We start from the raw sequence: 10,074 nt of genomic DNA on the forward strand, positions 1-10,074 counted from the left end.
TCTGAGCATACATATTCCTTCCTCCTATTCCTTTCCATTTTGTTGTGAGAGAAAATGAAAGTGATGACTAAGTTCCTGAGTAATGGCAAAAGAAACGGGGAAATCTCAGGACAAATGCCAGTTGCCATGAGAAGGGTGAGGAGAAGAGCTCACCTCTCTTGAGTGACACCAGGGCCTTTCCTCTTGACGCCTTCATCAGAGAGAGGAACTGAGCTGGGACATCCCAAGGGTGATGGGAAATCACAGCTTGAAAAAGCAATTGTTAAGCAATAGGTAGATAGATGCAGACTGTGATTACTTCACACTTTTTTATATTTTCAAGTGGGCTTCATCAAATATGTACTTAGAACTTTTTGCTCTGGTTGCTGTAATAATGCAGAACTCTGCTTTACATGATATACCATGGCATTTTTGCTACTCTAAATTGATGAAACTCCTCATTAAGTAATTTTATTATTATAGAGCATTTGCCAGTGCAACACTAGGAGAAACACAGCAGATTTAAGTCATAAAGCTTTCTTCATAATGTTTTTAACAGCTTAGTTCCTGGAGGGCATGAGGAAAAGGTGTTGCATATGCATGCAGTTTTGTTGCCAGTAAAGATGAAATAAAACTAGTTAAAAACCTAGGGAATTCAGAATTTTTATGGAACAGTTTTACTATTCAAAAAATACTACCATAATAGCATTTCCATTTCTATTTATATTAATTGACTAACAGATTGTTTCATACAGGTTCTTTAAAAGATTTATTTTCCAAAACTCTTCCAAAGCAAAGAGGGAGGCAGATGGAATGTCCTATAATTTTATACTGTTCTGTAGTTTAAAAACAGTCTGTTGACAGAAACCTGGTAGAATTAAGACAACTCCCAAATATGCAGAGGCCCCACTGAATTGCTCTAAATGTAAGGAAAGGTCTTGGGAGACTAAGTAATGTTTATGATTCAGTAACTTGCTCCAGATCAACCAAGCAGCCTGCAAAAACTTTCAAATGTTGAGCCTGGCACAGTAGATGTGTTTTTTCACGAAGTGTGGTCTCCCTAGGGTCCCTCTGCAGTACATGGGAAAAGACACTCCTTCCAAGGACTAACCTCAGCTACCCAAGATCCTGTTCTGAATCTTTTCATTTCTTGGTCTTACAAAGACAGGGATAATACTAACCCTCTTCCACTGAGAACTGTCCTATAAGGCAGTACTTGTCCATTTAATATTTAGATGGGAATTTAGAAACGGTCATTTGAGTGGAAAAGAACATCCGTTCTCAGAATAGGTTGCTATAAAGTGCTTCAGTCCCTCAAAAAGTAACTCATATTAATTTTAACTACTGAGCATCCTTAGTGACTGCAGTTGTACTATATGTGTCATATTAAGTCATGCAGTTGTCTGCACCTTTGCTGCAGGGATTAAGAATCCAAGTTGGCTCTGAACACAGAATGGAGTAAAATAAATATCAAATAATTTAAAAATCAAATTAAAGTTTCTTTGTTATAATTCCAAATTATAGGTGGATGTCCTATTCTTATCTCTGTCTTTCTCTCCTAACCATGCTTTGAGGGTGCAATAGCAGAAACAGACAGTGATGAGAGACAGTTCAGCTACAGCTGGCAGGGAAGGTACGGATGTGGTAGAGCATGGAAGAATATGAGAATCTGTTGTGAGAGTAACTTACCATCAATATTGGTACCACCACTGAAATACAAATGCAGTGACTGATCTTATAACTAAGGGTAAGCAAAGATGAGTGAAGTAAACAAACGAGAAAAGGAAAAAAAGTGTTCTAGTCTGCTGTGGTTTATGAAATGGAGAGCACATAACTCAAAGGTCTTAATTCACTGTAGATTAGCTCTAGAAAATGTCATACTTTTTGTTTTGATGACATTCTTAACTGTTTGAACCCAATTTTTAATTTTCAAAATGATTTTTACTTGTAAAATGTTTTCATGAGGGTATCTGACAAATATCTTGATTTCCAGCAGCTTTTTCTCCAAACACATTTATCTGAAAATTGGTATGTTTCTTTGAGTGAGTTAGTGAGGGTTTGGTTTTATTTTTTGCTGGATAACAGTAGGTCTGTTTTTGTTTAAAAGATTTGTGTATCTTAAGTGAATATTCTTTCGTAAGCTGCCTCTTTGTGGTTTGTGTAATGAACTGTGAGAAATAAGTGCAATTTCAAGTGAAGTATCATAGCTGTATAAATTTTACACATACATATTTTAAGTCATCTAAGTATTCACACATGAGTGTTAGTCAAGAAAATAAAATATTTCCTCAACAAGGTAAAATACATCATTTAGCAAAGAATTCAGGACATCTATAATAAAAATGGCCTGAAACCCATCTACTGAAAAATATATTAACTAAGAATTACTTTCCAACAATAATTTGACCTTTAAAAGTATTTCTTTTTAAAAGAGTATCATTGTGCTGAAAAAGCAAAAACACAAACAGAATGAAAAACAGTGTGGTACACAGAGGCATTCTCAGATGAATACCTGGTGAAGAAGTAAACGTGTTCAGAATTTTTCTGTGCATCAAGGTTATCCATTTAACTGGTGTCTCTTTTACTAACTCAGAGCATGCATTTTTCCACCCTAGAAGATTTCACACATGAATGGCAGTTACACATTCTGTAATTATCCTTCATCCTATGTCTTTGTCACAATGTGTAACACTGCAGTTTTTCATCATTGGAAACAGGGCAGGAATTTAAAATACTTCATATAAATTTTACACATAACTGGTTTTTTCCCCATGTATTCTTAGAATACATAGGAGTTTGTTTTAATCAAGGGAATGTCTTCTTAGATATGGAAGGGGAGAATTCATTAATACTATTATTCATTATTGTTTTGAGAAGAAGCATAAGCAACAAAATTTATTATTTCAGAATTGTTCTGAATTTTTTTCAAACTAAAGACTTTGGATGCAGTGGGTTAGTAGACAAAATACAAAATTCACCACTCTGAAAATTAGACAATAGATTTCAAGCAATTACTAATAAATAAGGTCCTACGTAATTGTTAATCAAAATGCCTCTAATGATTTTGATGTTCTTGTTGACTATTTTAGGTGCACGGAGTAGATGCAAACCAACTGCAGCAATAACAGATAGACATTTAATAATATTTCATAAAGATATTTCTACATGCCACTTAGAAATGGAACTGATACAGCAAATCAATGAAAATATAGTGCCAATTTCATCACCTATAAAATTATGGTCTTTTCAGAAATATATGATTATACAAATACAACATCATTAATTTTGTCTTCCACATATAGTCATTTCTCTGTTATTTCTCTGTAAAGCATGATCACCTTCTTATAGAAATACTTTATAGCAGCTCAAGGTTTCACAACAGCTGTTCAATGGAAGATCTTTTGCTACCCATTCTCTGCAGATAACATAGAGGCATTTCTGCAAACCTATTCTTGTGAGCAGTATAGGGCCATTGCAAAACATAATTGCCAGAGGTAAGCAAGACCAGAATTGGTCTTGTGGGCCAATTTCATGTGGGATAACTGCAGATGTTTCATGATCACTACTTTGCTTGTTACCCCTTTTCAGTACTTTGCCAAACTTAAAAGTTACAAATACATGTAATTCATGCTTCCCGTTGGGAGCAGCAGGGGCCTCCGAGGGTGGCTGGGCAGGGTCCCCCATCCAGGGCCCAGTTGAGACTAAGGTATTTAAAGCCAGGAGAAAGTAAGTGAGCAATGAAGTGCCTTCTCAGATCTGGTGCCTTCTCACACTAGGACAAAACTCTAACACTGGTATCATTTGAAGTATATGCTGAGCTCTTTTTATCATTTAACATCTTCTCATTCCTTAGATCTACTAGCAAAGGCTCTACAAAAGTGAGTCTACCAAAACACCAGAAGTTTGGTTTTCCAGGGCTTTAGCATAACCTTTGTCTGAAACAAGCATAGCCCTGGGACAGTGCTCCTCCAGCTTGCCAGTGACAGTTCCTTCTCTGATGGAAAAGGCTCTGTAATACAGAGGCAGAGGATAAAAGACTTAGCAAAGTATAGTTTTTCCAGGTAGTTTCAAGCTGCTTTGTCTGGAACCATAGAAAGAAAGGTTCATTTTGACAAGGGAAAATGCAGAGGCAGTAGATAAAACTGTCCCATAACAGAAGACCCTACCATTTAGCAAGAACCTGAGGATGACACTGTGCTGTGTGCCAACATCACTCTTGTCTCAGCAAATTGAAAAGGGTATAAAGGAATGTAACGATTTTCAGGATACCTCCTCTCTACTGCTATAGCTCACTAAGGTAGCAGCTGCTAGAAGTTAACTTCCTGGCAGCAGTTTACTCTGCCTGGCCATCTTCCCACCCCTGAAAGGAAAAAAGAAAATAATGATGTGTATAAAGTTTGAAACAGGTCACAAAACCCAGAAGAAGGCAAATAGATCTTAAAGGTCTCCTAATCCATTCCTTTCATATATCTGATGAGAATGAAGGAAAAAACTGCCACTAAAATTTATCTGCAAACTGAATAAGTTTTAAAAAACAAATAGTAAGATACAGGGGCTTTGAGAAACTAAATAATACTTCAGCATAAGCACCACATATCTCATGAGCTTGGATACTAACAGAGAACCTGAGCACAAGAAATTACTTAAATTACCCAAACATTTAAATATAGTAAATATTTATCCTAAATATTAGCATTTTATAAATTAATATTAATATTTTATAAGTATCAATATTTTAAAAGTATCAATGTCATGTGATTGCTACTTGCTGGAATACATTCAATTACCCAATACTTTGATTTCAGTATTGGGTAAAGGTAATGTTCTCCTTGTAATGTTGACAGCAGGTATTAATAAATACCAATTCTTCCTCAGTTTGACAATGTTTGAATAGTTATGTGAAAGATGCATGTGCCTCTGGTTAGTACCCCACGTTATCCCACCTTTGGGTAAGACATTTCAGCATGTGCAAAGAAGTGCACACTTGTACCTGTTCTGTAAATAGCCATAGAAAGCAAGGCTGTCATTCAGAGATCCTTTAACAATTTATAAATTCACTTGAAAAGGAATTAAACCAAGAAAGTAACTCAAGCGCAATAACTCCTGCCCTGCTTCATTACCAAAATATTCCTAATACTAACGCATTCTACAGGAAGGGCCTTAATGCACCTCTTGGAGTTCAATAACAAAAATGCTTTTCAGTTTTAGAGTTTCTTAAGCTTCAAAACTAAGCTGCATGAAAAACAAACTGTGCTTATGAACTAATGAAATATAGAATAGGGTGGGCAATTAAGAAGAAGAGAGCCTTAAAAAGCACTTACAAAGGAGCCACGTTCTGCTCCCATTTTTAACTCTGCAACCCATGTGAGCTTCAGCAAATGAGAAGTGCATGAGTCTGACGAGGGTACAATTTGTCATGCTAGCTAAGCACCAGACTGACTGTTCCTGAGAGTTCTTCTTCCTTTGCCTAAGTACTTATTAAGGAGAGAGCAAGGATTATTTCTGAAAAAGCGTATCACAGCTATCAAGGAGTATTTCAGCAGCATTATTTTGAACAGCACATACTCCAACAAACATTAATGGACTCTCATCTTCTTCAGGATGTCCCTTTACTCTGCATTTTTCTTACAATTGTTGCTATTTTAATTCATGCATTAATTTATATCAATAATTAGATGGGTGTCCAGTAGGTGTGTAACACCATTCTGAAACACTGTTTCATGGTAAGCTTTCATTTCCTTTCTGTTCAATCAGAAAAAGAGATATTTTCAAAAATCTACTATTTGTTGCCATTCAGCATTTTTGGCACTTTTGATGGATTTTCAAAAACGTGGTGTACAGTAAATAATGCTTTCTCATCTTTAATATGCCACCATCAACTCCATGAAAAGTGTGGTACTATGCCGGTATGAATTATATGTATTGGCTTCTAATTTTATCAAGTACATAGGAACCAGTTGACCTTTTCTGTGCCATACTTCTATTAATATCTCCTTTATTTATCTAAGAGCTTTCTCCATAGCTTTTAATTGCAATATCACTGTGTTTTTACAGACCACAGAACTTTCCTTCATAATTTATGTTACTGCACAATTAAATGAACTCCACAAATTCTCTATATTTCATTGGGAATACATTCCTTTTTTTACTGTAGAGAATGGAATGCACTGTACATATCTCATGAAGAAGTTATTTTTAAGAAATATTTTGCCAGAAAATATTGTTACTTTGTAATGCTTGAAGTGTTTATGAATGCAAGTGTTTAAGTGTTTATGAAGTGTTTATTTTACTGGAAGGAAGACCTGTTCCAAAACATTACAGATATGTTAAGAAATAAAAAATAACTTGTGCCCTGACCAATGGATTACTTTTATCCCTGGGAATGCTAATGCGTAAATATATTTGCCATGGTAACCAGACCATTTTAAATTTCACATACAGGCTTTTCTTCTCTTTGTTTCTGAATGTTTGAAAATATAATGAACCACTAGGTTCACAGATGCTGAAATTTTATAATGAAGGGCTTCTAAAAATGATTCCTGCAGTTTAGAACTGTCACAACCTGAAACTTCTCAAAAAAGAAAAATGTCTGGAAGCAATTAGTCTGAAACCATTCACTGGTCCCAGATTTCAAATGACAAAACCTGGATGCAGTAGAAAGTGTTCTATCTCTGCTTATAATAGCATCAGTCTTGTGCAGGTATTAACCAGTGATGAGCAGACAGGGAGCTGGTGGTGTAACACTGTCCATTTAAATATTATGTGGTAGTTTTCATTCCATGTGAAGCAGATTGTCTGAAATGTCCTTAAGATGCTCATGAGCAAAAAAGTTTTTGAATTCTTCCAAATATGTAAGTTTAAAAAGATAGTTTGAAAATCCGGTATGAAATATTTCCCATTGCCTTTAATGTAACCTGTATCTCAGGAAATATTGGGATTTCACCCTCTCATACAGAAATATTGAGAAATTTTATTTTTGGATACTTGAAACAAATCAGCAGTCCATATACTTTAAACAGGATTTTTGTGTGTATCTTGTAATGAAAGCATAATCATTAATTTGCTAGACATTTTTTGTGGAACTATCAGTGCAATAAATGGCTTTTGTGAACAGAGAATGAGCATCTCCTCAGCTCCACTTTCTAAAAATAAGCCTTGTCTGTTAAGTGCACTCATTTAAAATTCATTACAATTCCTACATGTTAGCTTTGAAACTGTTACTGTTTCTGGTCCTGTTGAAATAAAGGCACTCCACTTACATATAGCATGTAGCTTTGCTGATTTCATGGGTAGACATAATTGGATTCATTTCTCTAAGAGTTTCTGTAAATAATCCATAATTAAACTGTCTTTTGGAAACATCTAAATATATTAGAGGTTCAGCAGTTAGAGTACCTATTAAAAAAAACCCAAATATGGGAAACAGTGGTTTCAGACATTTGCTGTTGGGGTTTAAAAGCCTGCAAAGACCTCAAGCTGTGGGTGATTTTTGTGCTGAAGATAATGGTCCTGGAATTATACTCAGGCAAATATAGATGTGCATCCTCTTTACTTTGTAAAGAGTAAATTCCTCCATTCTACCCCAAAGGTGACAGACAATAAAAGCAGAGATATGATGTTTTTTCAAATATTTACTCATCACATAGGTTCACAAAACACTTTGTAAAATGGTGCAAGCTTCTAACTCCTACTACTTCTCTATTCCACATGCACATACATTCTTCTATTTGACGAAACTCGCCCAATCTCTTACTAGTTTATCGGGATTCTTTTTCTGCCTAGGCTTCATCGATTGTCTGCTCTGTTTTCTGTTACTTTAATCTTTTTTCTCTTTTTTTCTTTTTTCCTTTTTTTTTCCCCTCTCAGTGCTGTTGCTAAATCTTTGCCACTCAGTTCTTCCAGTGTTTCATTGCCAAATCCCAGCTTTCTGGGTCAGTCCACAACAGGCATCAGCATCCTTTGGCATCCTTTAATTATTTTGGTGAAAGTAGGCTAGAAATCTCTGGACCAAATTGAGCAGTGTTTCAAATGATAAAGTGAGACCTGAATCTGTGGGTTTAGATCAATGCAATACCTCTGGAATGATATCACTTTTACAGTGGTGTAAAAAAGTAGTGACTCAGATTTGTCATTAATAAATATAGCTCACAGCTTTGTTCTTGCTTGGCATTATATAATGTAGCCCAGAGAAAAGGAATCATAAGAAAGGCAGTTAAATTCCTACCTGCACTGCCAGCTCCTTACCAGTTGCACATTACAGAAATGAGAATACTTCTTGATTTTTACCACTGTAAATGAGGTCTAGGTTGAATTTTTAATTCCCACATTTTTCAACCTCCCTTCAGTGTTTGAGGATTTTTCCCTAAATTTAGAAGGAGATTTTGATTCTAGCAGTATTTAAAGTGTTCATATGGGAGTTAGAATGGATAACAAGTTTAGGGAGTGCATCTATAAAATTCTTCTTAAGTGATTCCACTGGACCAAAGAGAGTAACTGCATAGAAAGGCACTTCCAACAGAAACGAAACAATTTCAGCTTCACAATTTCAGGAGTGCTTTAAATGTCAAGGATTTGCTCTTCTAATGTACAGCAAGGATATAAAAAGTGTGTGATCAAGACTTAGTCTTTAATTTCAGATATGATTTACAATTCCTGCAGCAAGGGAGGATAAATTATTCCTCTGTGTTAGTTGCCTTTAATTTCTGGATGTTGGGAGTTATTATCTTGCATCCTAGGGAAATAAAGCCATATTTTGAGCCTGTTTTTATGAAAATCAGTAGACAATTTACTTTCTAACTCCTCTACATATGGAAAAACACAAAACAGAAAACTGGCAAAGTATTGGATGTTGAAATAAAAAAGAGAGCAAAAATAAACTGTTTGCATTGGGTAAAAGGGACTTATATGTAATGCAAGTAAGAAAAGTTTTAGGAGAGAGTCAGGCCTTGACAGTAATTTTATACAAACAGAATAGAAGGTTCCAGTATACAAAAGTTATGTTCCTAACATTGACTGATATGAAGCACAAGTGCTCCTTAAAAAGGTATACTTTACAGTGGAACTTACTGAGATAAAGACATCGCAGAACTTCTAAGGAAATGATTAAAAACTTACCCTGCACTTTTTTCTTTTTTCTTTTTTTTTTCCTTTAACATAACAATAGTTTTATCTTGGAAATCAACTAGAAGACTCAAGTATGCTGGTATTTGGCAAGCCTAAAATGTTTTATGCTGCTGGTTGTTTCAATAACATTTTGCAAAAGACTCTCAATAAACAGGTTGATGTCTAGAAATTCGTAATTCCACAAGCACCTTAAATTTGAACATAACAGTACCACACCCAAGAGGCAGTCCTCCTCTCACCTCAGCCCTTATTTTCGACCTCCATGTCCCTGACTCCATTGGGCTGGCAGTAGTATTTGGGCATTCATGTATTGCTAATTAATTTTGTTCAAACTAACTCAGGAAATTCAATGTTTGAACCTGAGTCCACTCTCTGAGTCAGCTCACTGTGTCTCACCTCAAAGTGCCTGGGGAACTACAGCCCCAGGCAGGAGCATTGCTCCTTTAAGAAGCTGCAGTGCCAGAAGGTTAAGTGCTTGTAGGGACTGGAACACATTTGGGTATCAGAGAAATCTGGGCAATAGATGTAAAGAAAAGCATCCCAGTAAGTTGGCTGTGATTTCAAGGGTGGTATGTCAGATCTGCAGCTCGCGTTAGCGTTGCCTGTTCATCCTAAGGTGATTTTTTTGGAATAATTTGAGTTCCTCTGCACTAAGCTCCACAGTTCTGTAAGGGTTTATGAGCTTTTGCCTAAGACTGGACCCAAGCTGGCTGGCAAGCTCACTCTGCACTGCTCAGTCTGGTAAGAGGCCCCTAACCAAAGCACCAGAGTCATCTCCAGCAGGCATCCAAGTGGATCTGCTTGAACCATATTGTACCTGGTTGGGCTTACAGGTTCTCCTGCTCATGCTGGAGCAGGCTGGAGATGTCTTTTGTATCCTCCCTGGCTGGGTCACTCAGTGAGACTCATCATCATGGCTAGGCTTTGCGAACGAAGATTTGGGAAGGCTCTATCCACATTTGCTACAGGCAC

Source organism: Lepidothrix coronata, unplaced genomic scaffold (genome assembly GCF_001604755.1).
Source record: "Lepidothrix coronata isolate B3197 unplaced genomic scaffold, Lepidothrix_coronata-1.0 Scaffold66, whole genome shotgun sequence".
Taxonomy (NCBI): domain Eukaryota; kingdom Metazoa; phylum Chordata; class Aves; order Passeriformes; family Pipridae; genus Lepidothrix; species Lepidothrix coronata.